Genomic DNA, 14,906 nt, shown 5'->3' on the forward strand with positions numbered 1-14,906 from the left:
TCTGCCTTGCATCCCCTTCAGTGGCATGCCCTGTGTGTCCTCATTTTACCCTTTCCCTATCAAAATCTCTAGAAAAGATTCGCCAAACTCAGCATGCAATTATGTATAAGCAGATAAGTTCAGTATGGTATTGCTTGTATCTCAAAATTGGCAACAGTATAAATATTCGTCAGTAGGCAGATGTTAAACAGAGTTTATTTACAGAATAGTAGACAGCTAATAGACTGACATGAATACAGTCAGTGAAAAAAATAAGTTACAGGGCTTAGGTATAATTACTTCTTTAAAAAACCACAAAGTTTTGTTTTATGTATTTCAAAATTTACATTTTTGTGACCAGTATGTATTAGTTAAATAATTTTTAAATATATATATGCACATACACATACATGTGTGTCTTAATATGACTAGCCCTTTCAGTCATACTTGTACTTTTTAAAAATGGAACATTGTCCATCACAATGCAGGTTAGGAAGAGCTTTATTGAATTAAAAAAAAAATTTTTTTTTTGTCTTTGGTAATGTGGTAAGAGAGTGACCTAACTTCCAATCCGTATGGCAGGCTCTGCTTCTTTGTACAGTACAAGTAAATGACTGCAATTACAGTACTGTCACCAGACCTCTGGATAACTAAAATATCAGTCTAGCTAAGAACTCATTTATTTAAATAAATATAAAGTACAACACATTTTTGGTATGGGTCCAAAACTTAAAACCTGACCTTTCTGGTCAGGTGAGTGGAGTGGAGTAAAGCAAGGAACAGAACAAAAATTTCCTTTCTAACTCAAAACACAGTTATTGTCTGTTGGATTAACCTACTGGTTATTACTAAATTCAAAATTCAAACCAGATAAGAGAAAAAAATTCTATAGCAATATTATAATAAAATATTAACATAAAATAGATTAAAATATATTTTTAAAATGTATTTTTGAAAAGCTGTTATAACTTTCCAATTAAAGTAGAAAAGAACTCAAATAAACACTTAAAAAATTTTATAATGTTTTGCAAATGCCCAAAAATGGAAATCCTAATTCCATGTCTTTGTTCATTACTTCTCATAACCAAAACTTTTAAAAAGAGTTAATTACTTTTCATTTTTGGAAATACGCCATGCCAACTTGAATGAATGCATGAGACTGAGTAAGAATGTATGAATATATGTTTACAATGAATGCCAACTAGAAATGTTTACTTTTGCTCAAATCTGCATTTAACCCAGGGTCTCAGATATAACTAGCTTTAGGAATAACTTTTAAAGCATTAAAAGAACCCTTAAAGCATTCTTGGTTTTTCCTTTCTACGTCAGAGGTTTACTTCCTGAGCTATGATAAAACCTAATCTCAGGGCAGGACAAAAGAATCAAGCCTCTAGTTCTCAGCCATACTTACTGAAGCCTGGTTAAGTGCCTCCTTTATAGTACAAGCAACAAATGTAATTGCCTCATGGCCTGCGGGTGTCCATTTAACAAAAGCAGCTTTTGGGAACCAACCCACAGGTGTTACCTTTCTTGATTCAAGTGAAATCTGATGAAAAGAGTCCACAATATCAAATAACATATTTAACTAAACTAATCAAACTCACTTATTATTTGATTAAGCAAAGATTATCTAATTAAGAAAAAGTTCTGACTGAAGAGTAAGATATTTGTATGTTTGGCCTTTCAAAAGTTTCAAAAAACAAAATCCTAATAACAGACTGATTTTTAACTAACTGTTTGTTTGCCAGATATTTTATAATGTGTAATCAGCAAAGGCAGGGTATGCACTGGCCCTATTGCTCATGCCTCCTTAATGGTTCTTCTAAAATGACTGTGAATGTAAAGGAAATAATAATTATTAAAGTAACAAACAAAAATCATAAAGGTAATAGGAGAGGGCAAAGTTTTTGGAATCCTTTCCTGACATCATTATTTTTTCCTTTTCCTGAAATATATAGGAAAAGGAGAGGCATACACACCTTAGGAAAGCAATCAGATAAAGACTTGGGTTTTTTTGTTTTGTTTTTTGTGGGGTTTTTTTTTTTTTTTTTTTTGGCAAAAGCAAATGAAAGTGGTATATCAACAACACTGTAAAGTATTTCATTTTCCACATGTATTTTAAAGATTTTGTTTTGTGTCTCACAGAATGATGAATGTAAAATATAAAATGCATAATTTCCCTGCCCAGGAAAAAAGTCCATATGATGAATGTACATTCACAACATGTCATTTTAGTTTAACAATACCCAAATAATTGTTATTTATGTTACTATCTTTCAGGTAAGCAGAATCGAGTCAAATTAGTATACCATTATGTGGTTAATGCATATTCTGCTTAATCATGGCTTATATAACCAAAACATAGTCATGGTAAGATGCTATGTACACAAACTACTGGAGAGAATACTTGCAAAATGAGATCATTTATTAATTATATAGTTCTAAAAGAACTTCATAAAGCCCAGTATTTGTATGACTCCCGCAATGGCAGTAAATAATTGTTGGAGTCTATCTTCCTATATACACCAACAAAACTATAGATAAAGACATATATGTCAAAAAGTGAAGCATTAAATCCCCTGAGAGAAAATCAAGTAGAAAGGTTTTTAGGAACACAAAGCTGAGAAAACATTATTAATCTTTAATTTTGTAAAATGGGGCTGTCTCAAGCGTCAGTTATGGGTACCTTTGAAAGCAAAACTCAAGGAACAGTCTCACTAATACTCTATTTTTACTGACATTCTCCTTGCCAGAACTTTTTGCCCACATTTGTCTCCCTGAGTAGAATATCTGGAGTCATAAGGGAGGTGCTCCCAAAGGCTAGATGCATGACAAAGGGATTAACATTTATAAGGACCAGGCAAGGAACAGTTAACACACTGATTATTTCAGTAGATACTATCTCTATGCAGTCCTGCTTCTTTTTCTTCCCATTTAAATTCTGACTTATTACTAACCTATCCCACATCATTCCCGGGGACTGTTATTGCCTTTCCCTACTTAAAAATGGTGCCACTTTAGGTTCATAGCCAATTATCATTAAAGAGGAATTTACGCCAAAGTTCTAGTAAGCTACACCTACAGCACTGTGGTGAGGGTATGTGTGATGGGGGATGCTTTTAACTAAAGGTTCTCTTTTATTATCGAGCATCTCCCTGCTGAGTGGGTTTAGAGCTTAGTCTAAGACTTGACTTGCTCATTCTCATAGCTACTGCAAGCAAGCTAAGCTCCTTCATCTTCTCCTTAAGTACTCAATACCTCCATCCAGCCTGAAAAGGAATTTCTGATGGGTTGTTTGTATGGTGGTTAAAATTACAGTCCACAGGGTCATAGTCCTGAGTTCAAACTGTAGCTCTGCCACTTACTGGTTAAACACCTTGGGCAGGTTATTTAAACCTCATCTGAAAAACTGGGACTAATGAATGCCTTACAGAAACATTCTGAAAACCAAATAACACATAAGGCTCCTGGCACCCAGTAAGCACTCACTAAATATTAGCTATTGTTATGAACAGTTGCTCCAGCTGCTGCTGGATGAATGACGCCTGCCGGGCTTTCTTTGTTCCTGGTTTCTTATGCAGCCTATCCAGTTCTCTGCAAAGTGAACTGTGCTTTGCAATTTCACTTCAGTTATGTTTTTGGTCTTTTTCTTTTACACTGTATTCAATTATATAGTTCTGGTACTAGCCAAGACTTTGAATTAAATCCAGTATAATTAAAAATGTACATTAATTGTGAATAGGTGCCATATTAATTATGCCAACTGATTTAATGAAATTCAGTTTTTAAGACCAAATCATCCAAATGTAGCAAAGACTAACATTTTTATTCTTTTAACAGGCATCTTTTTCAAGCAATGTTTATTAAATATCAAATGCCTAAGCACTTCCTTATGGAGCATTTACTTCTTCAGGACCGTCTACCAACTTGTCAGAAGGCAGAGGAAGGGGGAAAAGTGTTGGGATTAAAGCTAGTAAATAGGCCTTTCCATCCCAGCGATCTAATACTAACATCTCAATCCTACAGATTTTTTTTTCCTAGGACAATGGATTATTTGGTCTCTGACTTCTTTTTTGTTCTATTTGTAACAAGGTTACCTGCTGTTTTTGGATTAGTATTTAAGAGAAGTTCCTTATATTCTCATTTCAAGACCATGTCTGTACTCTCATTTTAATATAGCCTGATGTACACTCTGGTTCTCATATTCCAAAAGATGAGCCTAACTTAATGAAACACAGGTATCTGAAAGAGTAGTAGAAAATAGCAGTAAATATGTAAATAATGACTTTTCTCATGTTCTCAGAAAAAGTCTAAATAGTAAATCAGATGCCTACTATACAGAATATGTGCTAATAGGTTTCCACCAAATGTTTGATTCCTGAGACTTCAAATAATTCTTCCCAGTCAAAACTCATCCCTATTTGGATTTATTCCTATAGATGAATCTCTGTAGCGCTTTTTGATTTCTTATGGACCAGTGCATAACTGCATCATATAGGGATTGGCTAAAAAACTGATTTATACCTGAAATGGTACTAGAAATAAAAGATCAGTAGTAGAAAAGAGTCCATACTCCAAAAAATAAAGGATTAAAATAAAATATGTGGATCTTTTTGTACCTGATATTACTAGTATCTTAAAAAAAAAAAGCATTGTGTTGCATGATTTTCTTTGATAGACACTTCTCCTACTTGCATTTTATTTATCAAAACCAGAACTCTAATGTCCCATACCCTGGAAGTTATTTAGAATGATGTCTAGCTTTGTGAATACAAAGTTGCAAATTAGGCAGGTAGATGACAGATGACATTTTTTGTGATGATGTAAGATACGAAGAGAATAGCTGAAGACCTTTAAAAAGTGAGGTTGATCTCTGGGGGCTGAGAGCATCAAAACACTGTTTTGACTAAGAGATCATGAAAATAAACTGTGGGCATCAAGGAGGGAATAGTATAGCACCCAAACATCATTCTGGGAAAGAATTTGTTTTCTTCCCACTTCCTATAATTTCATTGCCATTGTATTCATTTAAAGTACAATCTATCATAGACTTATTATACAGGCTTCTAGACTACTCCAAAACTGAGTATATCTTCTCTCCATTTCCCAAATTAACAACTCCCTCAGAACCCCTTATTTTTTTTTTTAATTTTATTTATTTTTGGCTGCGTTGGGTCTTCGTTGCTGTGCGCGGGCTTTCTCTAGTTGTGGCGAGTGGGGGCTACTCTTTGTTGTGGTGCGCAGGCTTCTCATTGTGGTGACTTCTCTTGTTGCGGAGTATGGGCTCTGAGCGTGCGGGCTTCAGTAGTTGCAGCACACAGGCTCAGTAGTTGTGGCATGCGGGCCCTAGAGCGTGTGGGCTTCAGTAGTTGCGGCACGTGGGCTCAGTAGTTGTGGCTCGCAGGCTCTAGAGCTCAGGCTCAGTAGTTGTGGCACACGGGCTTAGTTGTTCTGCAGCACGTGGGATCTTCCCGGACCAGGGGTCAAACCCGTGTCCCCTGCACTGGCAGGCGGGCTCTTAACCACTGCTCCATCAGGGAAGTCCAGACCCCTTATTTTAATGCACCACCTACCCCTATTGCTAGAGCCAGAAACTTGGGTCAGTCTTAAGACTTTCAATTCCATTTCTTCCAACATCCAATCCTGTCTAGATATTCCCTTAATCTTTCTCCAAATTTTGTACTGCTTTCCATTCCTCATGTTATTATCTCAATTATGTCTTACAGCCTATTTATTAACTGGTTTCCCTGCCTCTGGCCTCTCCTACTCCAACCATCCTCTACTATTCTATACTAAATATCAGGGTGATCTTTTAAAAGCTAAGTCTGATAATTTACTCCCAGGAATTCCCTGGGGGTCCAGTGGTTAGGACTCCACATTTCCACTGCAGGGGGCACAGGTTTGATCCCTGGTCAGGGAACTAAGATCCCACAATGTGTGATGTGGACATACACACACACACGCACACACACACACACACACATAAAGTTACTCCCCTGCTTGAGACTTACAAGGAACTGAGCCCTGATCACCTTTTCATTTTTATCTCTGTTCACTACCCACCCCTCCCCACTATATGTCCCAGACATAGGAACTTACTTTTGGCAGCTACCCAAAGCACAGTGCTGCACTCTCACTTTTAGATCTTCTGAATATGCTGCTTGCTTTGGCTAGCTCCTACTTATCCTTGAGAACTTCAACTCAGGTTTTACCTCCCCAGTCTGTAGTAATCCTATCCACCCCAGTCTAGATAAGTATCCTCTATTACACCATTTTGTAATTCCTTGTCCAGTCCCCCAACTGGACTACAAACTCCAGAAGCTGTACTGTCCAACATGGTCGCCACTAGTAACATATATGACTATTCAATCTTACAAGTTATATAAAACTAAAAATTCAGTTCCTCAGACACACTAGCCACGTTTCCTGTGCTCAATAGCCACATGAACCTAGTGGCTACCATACTGGACAGGCCAGATATAGACTATTCCATTTTTGCAGAAAGTTCTATTGGATAGCCTGCAGGCAGGGACTTGATCTACTTTAACATGGTGGTGGCCCTCAGGTAAGTATTCAATAATACCTGGAATTAATGGAATTAATGAATGCATGAATAAATAATAGGAAAGTTGAGAAGTTATTGTCTGGCAAATTTGCCCACCCTACATCCTCCTGAAGGCTTTTTACGTTTTCTCTCCCTCCCCCCAGGTCCAGCGGTTTCCGCTGCTCCTGGGACACAGCCTCATGAAGGAAGATGCCTGATGCTGGGATTGGTTTGGGGTTAGGTACATTTGCAGTTAGGGTCAGAAGTGCGTATCAGTCTATGTCCCCAGACCTACTCTGACTTTCTTTACATAGGGAAGTCAGGTCAAATTTCAAGTCTCTTCAGATGACAGGAGGTTTTTCTAATCCTTCCTGATTTAGAGATTCATACACACAATGTAAAGGAAGTAGATCAGAATCTTAAGTTGCATCTTAGAATTTTAAATTACTCACCCTATAGTTTTAGGTACTTTATCTCCCTTCCCTGTTGGCTCTGTATGTCTGTGTAGCAGACATGCAAGCACTAGGTATGCCAAACTAAACGATTCCTAAATTTTCTTAAAAGTTATGAAAATTCCAACCCAGGAGGAAGCACTCTCGCATATCTAGGTTAGCAGTATAATGGCTTGTAATGTCAATATTTTCCGCTATTTTACTATCTTCAACTGTTTTATAACATGCATACTTGCTTTTAAATCTGTAATTTCTCTTCTCCTTTCTTATTTTAGGTAGAAAATAGTTTACTAGAATGAGAATGCTTTTATAGACTAAGATTAAGTGGGTCACAGAAATCTGTAGAATTTTGATTGCCCAAAGTGGTAATAGAAGAACTTCATTTAGTTGCTTATTTCAGAAGACATCTGAACATACTCCACTTAGTCCAGCAGACCACTGTATCAGGTTAGGAAGCCACATGACACTTGGAACACATTCTCTTTACGACCGACCATTAGAGTGGGAGTCTGCCTCAGATGCTTACACTGAACAGCAGCATTACAATTTCAGTCTTAGTAATTTTTCCCAATTACTTTTTTTTATAAATTTATTTATTTATTTTGGCTGCGTTGGGTATCTGTTGCTGCGTGCGGGCTTTCTCTAGTTGCAGCGAGCAGGGTCTACTCTTCATTGTGGCTTCTCTTGTTGTGGAGCATGGGCTCTAGGTGTGCGGGCTTCAGTAGTTGTGGCATGTGGGCTCAGTAGCTGTGGCTCGCGGGCTCTAGAGCGCAGGCTCAGTAGTTGTGGTGCACAGGCTTAGTTGCTCCGCAGCATGTGGGATCTTCCTGGACCAGGCCTCGAACCCATGTCCCCTGCACTGGCAGGTGGATTCTTAACTACTGCACCACCTACTTTTAAGCAACCTAAAAGTATAGAGGTCTCATATAACTTGCAGATAAAACTATATGTAATATGGCATTTTACTGAATTGCATAAATGCCTCCCCAGAATCCCACCCATGGCACTGACTTTCCAACTTTGAGTGATTAAAATATTTTCAGGTGAGCAAAACATGTTAGTTTCAGGAAGAGTTGCTACCCTTTCAGTAGAAATGTTGATTTTCATAAATACATATACATACATATACATACTCAAACATATATTAAGATAAAATACATTTCTACAAAATAATATTTTATAAACTACATATTTTTTGTTAAACTAAGATCAAATTATTCTGAAAATGTTCAGGGAACACATCAGAAAATGCTTAAGTAGTGGGAGCCTCAAAGATGATTCTTTAGTGTTAACATCAGAAGAAAAACACCTCAGAATTGTAAACACTAAGTCAAATTTATCTTCAGAATTGTTAGCTATAGGATGAAAAAGTCACGTCATCTCCGCAGTGAACTTCACTTTAGCAAAAAAGTAAACATATTTCCTCTGCATCAGCTGCAATCAAGGCATTAGCAGTATGCCATGATTGATTACCCTGGGAGCCGTTGCTGAGAAATGGATGTGAAGCACAGGTTTTTATCACTATAGTCTGCAAAAAGCAAGTCCCTTGTTTAGATATCCTAGTTGTAATAAGTGACATTATTAGGTAGTTCTTCTATTTAAATGACATAAGGATTTAGTGTATCAGCAGCTTATAAAAAACAAACCCTTTCAATCTGATGATTCCTCTCCCTACAGAGAAGTACTTTTTCTGTTTATAATACAAGTGGTAATAGAAGACCATATGGTTGTGACTTTTAGCTAAAGCAAATGACATTTAAACAAACAGAAAAACAGCATTAGGATATTCAAGGATTTGAACTATAACGTAAATACACAGTACATGTTGGGGGCTATCAGTGTTTATAAAGTGACCATTTTCTAATGTTTCCCAATTAGTGAGATTGTTTTTCAGTTGGGCAATCAGTTTTGTTTAAATATTTTTCAATACACAGTAAAACAGATTTATTACTAGCATATTATCCCATTTCCAAGTTCTCCTTTTAAGAACACTATACCACCAGAGCATCCTGAGAACATTTAATCAGTTCTTTCTGAAATGTGAAAATGTCTCTATTTCTTACATTTCTGCCAATAACAATAATGATGTTATTAACATACTCTACAATTCAAAAAGAAAAATGTAAGAAATACTACATTTCTTATGCACCTACCATCACTCTACTGTGGTAACAGACTAGCATTTGATGAACATTTCACCTTTTGTGTATGATACTGGAATCTGTGGTATCAAGAACTGAAAAGCTTTATATAACTGGATATTTTGATAGGTCAAAAATAAAAGTAAAAACATAATGTTTCTAATAAGCACAGATACATTTCCTGTAACAAGAGCAAAAGATGCTACGCTTTACCTACAGGAAAATGCTGAAATCCCCGTGATCATATTGCTATTAACATGCGCATCTTCAACAGGGTGGCTGCTATGGCTGAGAAACTAAAATTCCATAAACAGAGTTTTAATTATTTGAAAGATTTAGAAAAAAAGATCCTTCATTTTATAATAAACAACCACTGGAAAGCAGAAGTTTACACTTAAAAGAACAGTTTACCAGCTTCCGATAACAACTCATCCATCTTTAATCTGCCAACCAATAAAAGAATCAAAAGAACAAAACACCCGTAGAGTTGTTACATATGTCCAAAGGCACATCATTTCTACTGAAATGTAGAAAACTCTCATTACCACACAAACTAATTAGTAGGTACTGCATGTTGCAAGGGCAACTTAGCCTTCAGAGTAACAAAACCACCACACCATTTCTGGGGAACCAAATCTTCCCTCAAAATGAGAGCAAGGTAACTCCAGGGTACCTCAATTCCACCAGTCCTTCAGAAGATTTAGATGAGACCAAGTTCAGAGTACTCCAAACTAATTATTCAAAGCCAGGTGAATGTTTAATCTGCTTTAATAAAAGGGCTGAAAACTATCATTCATTCCAAATAGAAGTCACTTGGGGAAAGAAACGTTTAATCAGCACAATGCTGTGCTGGTACAAAGTCGCAGGGGCATTCCAATATTTTCTATAACATTTACCTGCAGTTATGGAAGATGGTCAAGTAGCCCTACCATGGAAGTAGCTTAGCTTTCAAGTCTTCTATGAAGACTAGAATGAACACAGATGGGCCAGTTCAGCATTAGCATACAGTGTGGTGAGCGACAGGAACATCTATATTACTGAAAAATAGAACATCATGCACTTTACTCCAGAGCGAGTTTTCAGTAGAAACTAGAAGAAACTGAGAATAGAAACTAAAATAAAACACTGTCTGACTCTAGTCATATATCCATTTGTCCACCCTTCAAGTATTTTTAAAGTACCTACTAGATGCCAAATAAAAGTTTAGGTGTTGGGGAATCAGCTGAGATCAAAACAAATCTCTGCCATTAAGAACCTTACATTCTAGAGCAAGGTTCAGCAAACTTTTTATGTAAAAGGCCAGACAGTAAATAGCTAAGCTTTGCAGACCATAGAGTCTCTGTTACAATGACTCAACTCTGCTGTTTTACTGAAAGCAGTCACAGACAATATGTAAATGAATGAGTGTGGCCATGTTCCAATGAAACTTTAATTACAAGAACAGGCAGCAGGAAGAGTGTAGGGTCTAGTAGGCCATCAAAAGGACCATGGCTTTAATTATGAGATGGGGGGCCACTGAGCTCTTTGGGTAGAAGAGTAACATTATTTTTATGAAAAAGCATCATTATTAAAAAGGATCATTTCAGCTACTATGTGAAGAGTAGTCAGTAGAGGGGTAAGGAGGCAAGAAGATGGGAAAGGTATAAGCTCAGAGAGAAGTTCAGAAGTTACTGCAAGAAAACAAGAGTGAGATGAATTTGTCTTGCACCAGGATGGTGGCAGTGATGGGGGCAAGATGTCGTCTAATTCTGATTATATTTACAAGATATAGTCATCATGATTTGCTAGTAGATTGGATGGGAGGGTGAAAGAGGAAGGGAGGCAAGGACGACTCCAAGGTTTATGACCTGAGTGAGCAGAAGAATGGAGGCGCCTTTACCGTGATTGGGGAATACATGTGGCACGAGCCAGTTTTGGAAGGAAAATCAGTTTAGTTTTGGACATATTAAGTTCAAGGTGACCATTATATACTAAGGTGGAGATATTAAACAGACTATCAGATATATGATTCTGGAGTTCAGGAAAGAAGTTGTGGTTGATATAAATTTAGGTCTTAAGTTAGATAGTATTTAAAACCATGAGACAGGAAGAGGTCACCTTAAGTGCATGTATATAAACAAAAGAAGTTTAAAATACAAACCCTTAGTTACTCCAATATTTGGAGGAACCAACAAAGGACACTCAGAAGAAGCAGAAAGAGAGGTAGAAAACCTAAAGAGAGTGGTATCCCCAAAACTAAGTGAAACCAGGCTTTAAGAACTACTTCAAATACTAACAATAGGTCAAGTAAAACGAGGAGTGAAAGCTGACCACTGGATCAACAACAGAGAAGTCATCAGTGACTCTTAACAAGAACTGTTTCAGTGAAGTGCTGGGGACCAAAGTCTAAGTGGAATGAGTTCAAAAGAGAATATAAAGTTCAGAGTCGAGTCAGTAAGTATGCACGACTCTTTCCTATAGGAGGATGTGGTGCCAAAGGAGTTTGTTCGTTTAGATGGGAGATTTTATAGCATGTTTGTTTGCTGATAGGAACTTACTGTATTCCAAAATGACTAACTATACCACAGATACACTATGGATTAAAATCACAGCCCTGAACTATCACACAATGTAATCCTGAGAAAGATTATAAAGTGTTTTTGTTTCTTTATTAGCTTTATAAGAAAATTTTACTATATTTCCTGAGTCCTGGCCCTATATTCCCTAGGGGAATGGAGACTTCGTTAAATCGCCTGCTGTGCAGATCAACAGGAGAATGCCAGTTCATTTAATGTATTTCCTACCTGCTAAATGCTTCTTCCAACTAAATTATTTTTGGCAAATTAGTGGCTTCTAGCAGCAAACTGAGGAATTCCTATAGTATAGAAAGGCAAGTTATTCAAGATGTTTGAGCTGAGTACAATTTGTTTCTTTTGAGAGTCACAAATTAAGCTCATTTCCTAGTAGCCAATGCTCAGCCCATAACCCAAGGAAAAAAATTACTGGCCTCAATACCATGAAAATAAGCAAAACCCACTGCAATAGGACCTTGATAGGGACTGCTTAGTTTCCAAACGCTTAATGTAAAAAATAAATCACCTTTCGTAAGTGCTGCTTGCCACGTGAACTTTTAGAACTCTGGAATGAATAAAATGGTTTCACATCACTTAACCAATGATCTGTTTATATTCTTTTTTGCCAACTTACAAACAATGCTATTTCTTTCATATGCTAAACTCTATGTTCTAGGTTCCAAATGACAATTTTGGTGTTTTGCTTTCTGAAGCACCTACTTACGAGAATAAATGTTTTTTGCCTGAAATTCAAAACACATTTAATATATATCATCCTTATTATGCACCTCAATCAAGATCTGAATACTAATGTCTTCATAACCTATAAACAACAATGATTTTTCTAAAAGGATGCACAGATAAGGGGAAGAAACCCCTTTCATAGAATGCAGCACCAGTGTGCTTCTGAGATAGCTGGAAAAGGGAACACTCTGGATGGGGAGAATGCAAACAGTTTGGATATCTCTTCAGTGCTCCAAACTTGGATGAATTTTTGTTACAAATCACCTTGATTAATGGAACACATTTGCTGAAGTGGTTCTGTAATAGCTACACAATTCTTATGGCTTAAAAAAACGCAGCCTGGTAAAACTGGTGGAGCCGGGAAGTCTTCAAAAATCACTGGCTTGTCTTTCAGAACTAATACTGGCCCTGATCAGAAACAGTTGCCTTTCTTTTTAAAAATAATAAAGATAAATACATTTTAAGGGAAGTACAATTTAGGAGATGGGAGTAGAAATAATAATAGTAAGTAGAGGAATTTTGGGATGAAAAGTAGTGGCGTGGTAAAGAATATAGACTCTGGACAGAGCCAGGCTACCTGTGTTTGAATTCCAACTGTTTCTCTTACTGTTTGAAATTGGGCAATTTATTTAACCTCCCTGTTGTTCAGCTTTCCCATCTGTCAAATGCTACTACCACCTTCACTGGGTTACTGTTTTGATGATTAAATGAATTAACCCTTGGAAAGAGTTTCAACAGTGTCAGGTACAGAGTAAGTACATAGGTAAGTGTTGGCCAATATTATTACAATTGTTTGTACACTTATAAACATGCAAACCAAAGTGAATGGAATACACCTGGAACAAAATGGCAGTGTCCCCTAATTTATCCTCTCAACAAACATAAAAATTCGATGAATGTCTTCTTTAAATAGAATATTCAAAAAAATGTACGTCTTATAGTCCTCTGGTTATTTTCTCTGATTACTTAGCAGAGATTTTATCTAAATCCTTTCATCCTAATATTCCTCCTCTAATAATTTTAAAAGAAAACAACAGCAGTGTACACACTGTACACAGATAGTAGATGCTATCATTTATATGTTTTGTTATTCTTTCTGTTGATAAAACTATTTCTGGTCTGAAGTATATGCTTGTTGCTAAAGCAACTTAGAAGTGACTAGATGCCTCATGAAATGATAATAGTCACGTGAAGGTGAAATCATTATGTAAGTAAGTGACATTTTTGAAAAATAAAAGGATAAGTATCCATGATGAAGGCCACAGAAAAATAGGTTACCTGATACCACATTCTCAACTTTAACATTATCACCATCAGCTAAGGATTCCTAGGATGTTTAGCACTGTAGTAATAAACATCAGAAGTGTAATAAACATTTGCACAGCTGAACCATAGTCTATTAAGAATGGTAAATAAATAATAGATTATTTAATAGTCTACTGATCAAACTTATAGGGCAATCAGAGGCTATTATAGGTCAAAATAAATTTACAACGATGAAGACAATTTAACTCTTAATTATATGTTTACACCGGGGATGAAGATAAAGTTACTTAACAGATGTAACAGCTCTATTAATAATCTGACAGTGACACAGAAAATTTAAACAAAAATAGAAAATTAAATTATAATTAAAGAAAGAAGAGTGTATGCTGAGTAAACAGAAGGCTGCCCTCCCCTGCCACGAGCTGTCCCAGTAGCCATGTGACTGGTGAAAGGGGCTGACACATTACATCTGCTCTTCACTCTTCCATTCTACTGCTCTTGCCCTTTTTCCTAACTGAGTTGGCAAGTTGACGACACCAAAATATCTATCCTAAACATTTAAATAGGATTTTAAAAAACTAAACTACAAGACTGTGTTTGGGTCTACCAGATTTTCCACTAACAAGTCAGTGGAAAAACTATCTAAGCCAGAATTCCAGATTGCATTTACTTGTCATGTCTCCTTTGTCTCCTCCAATCTATGACAATTCCTGACTTTCCTTTTTTTAAAGACGTTCACATTTTTGAAGAGTATTGGCCAATTATGTGGCAGAATGACCCTCAGTTAGGGTTTGTCTGATGTTTTCTCATGAGGCTATACCTTCTTTTTACAAGAGTACCACAAAGGTGATGTGCCCTTCTCAGTCCTTGAATTCAGGGGTCACATTATGTTGACGTCTTTTTATAGGTAAAGTTAACCTTGATCACTCAGTTAAGGTGGTGTCTGCTAGGTTTCTCCTCTACGAAGCTACTGTTTTTCCCTTTGTAAAAATATCTTGGGAAAGATACTTTGAGACTATGCAAATACACTGTTTTTCCTCAAACATCTGCCCATTATTTTGACATTCATTGGTGAATCTTGCCTGCAACAACTAATACTGAGATGTTTATACAGGGTTTTAAAAGGAAATAAAATATATAAACTATATGGCCAAGTTGTTCTTGATACAAACATACTTAAATTCTAATGAATGCATTATTCTAACTTATATTCAAAATATGAATAAAA

At 36.5% G+C, this 14,906-nt stretch overlaps 1 protein-coding gene across 1 annotated transcript in view; it reads right to left on the reverse strand.

Moving 5' to 3' along the window:
* The window catches only part of IMMP1L (inner mitochondrial membrane peptidase subunit 1), an 81,997-nt gene that overhangs the window by 6,154 nt on the left and 60,937 nt on the right, over positions 1–14,906 (reverse strand). The window lies entirely within an intron of this gene.

Source organism: Eschrichtius robustus, chromosome 11, assembly GCF_028021215.1.
Source record: "Eschrichtius robustus isolate mEscRob2 chromosome 11, mEscRob2.pri, whole genome shotgun sequence".
Classification (NCBI taxonomy): Eukaryota; Metazoa; Chordata; class Mammalia; order Artiodactyla; family Eschrichtiidae; genus Eschrichtius; species Eschrichtius robustus.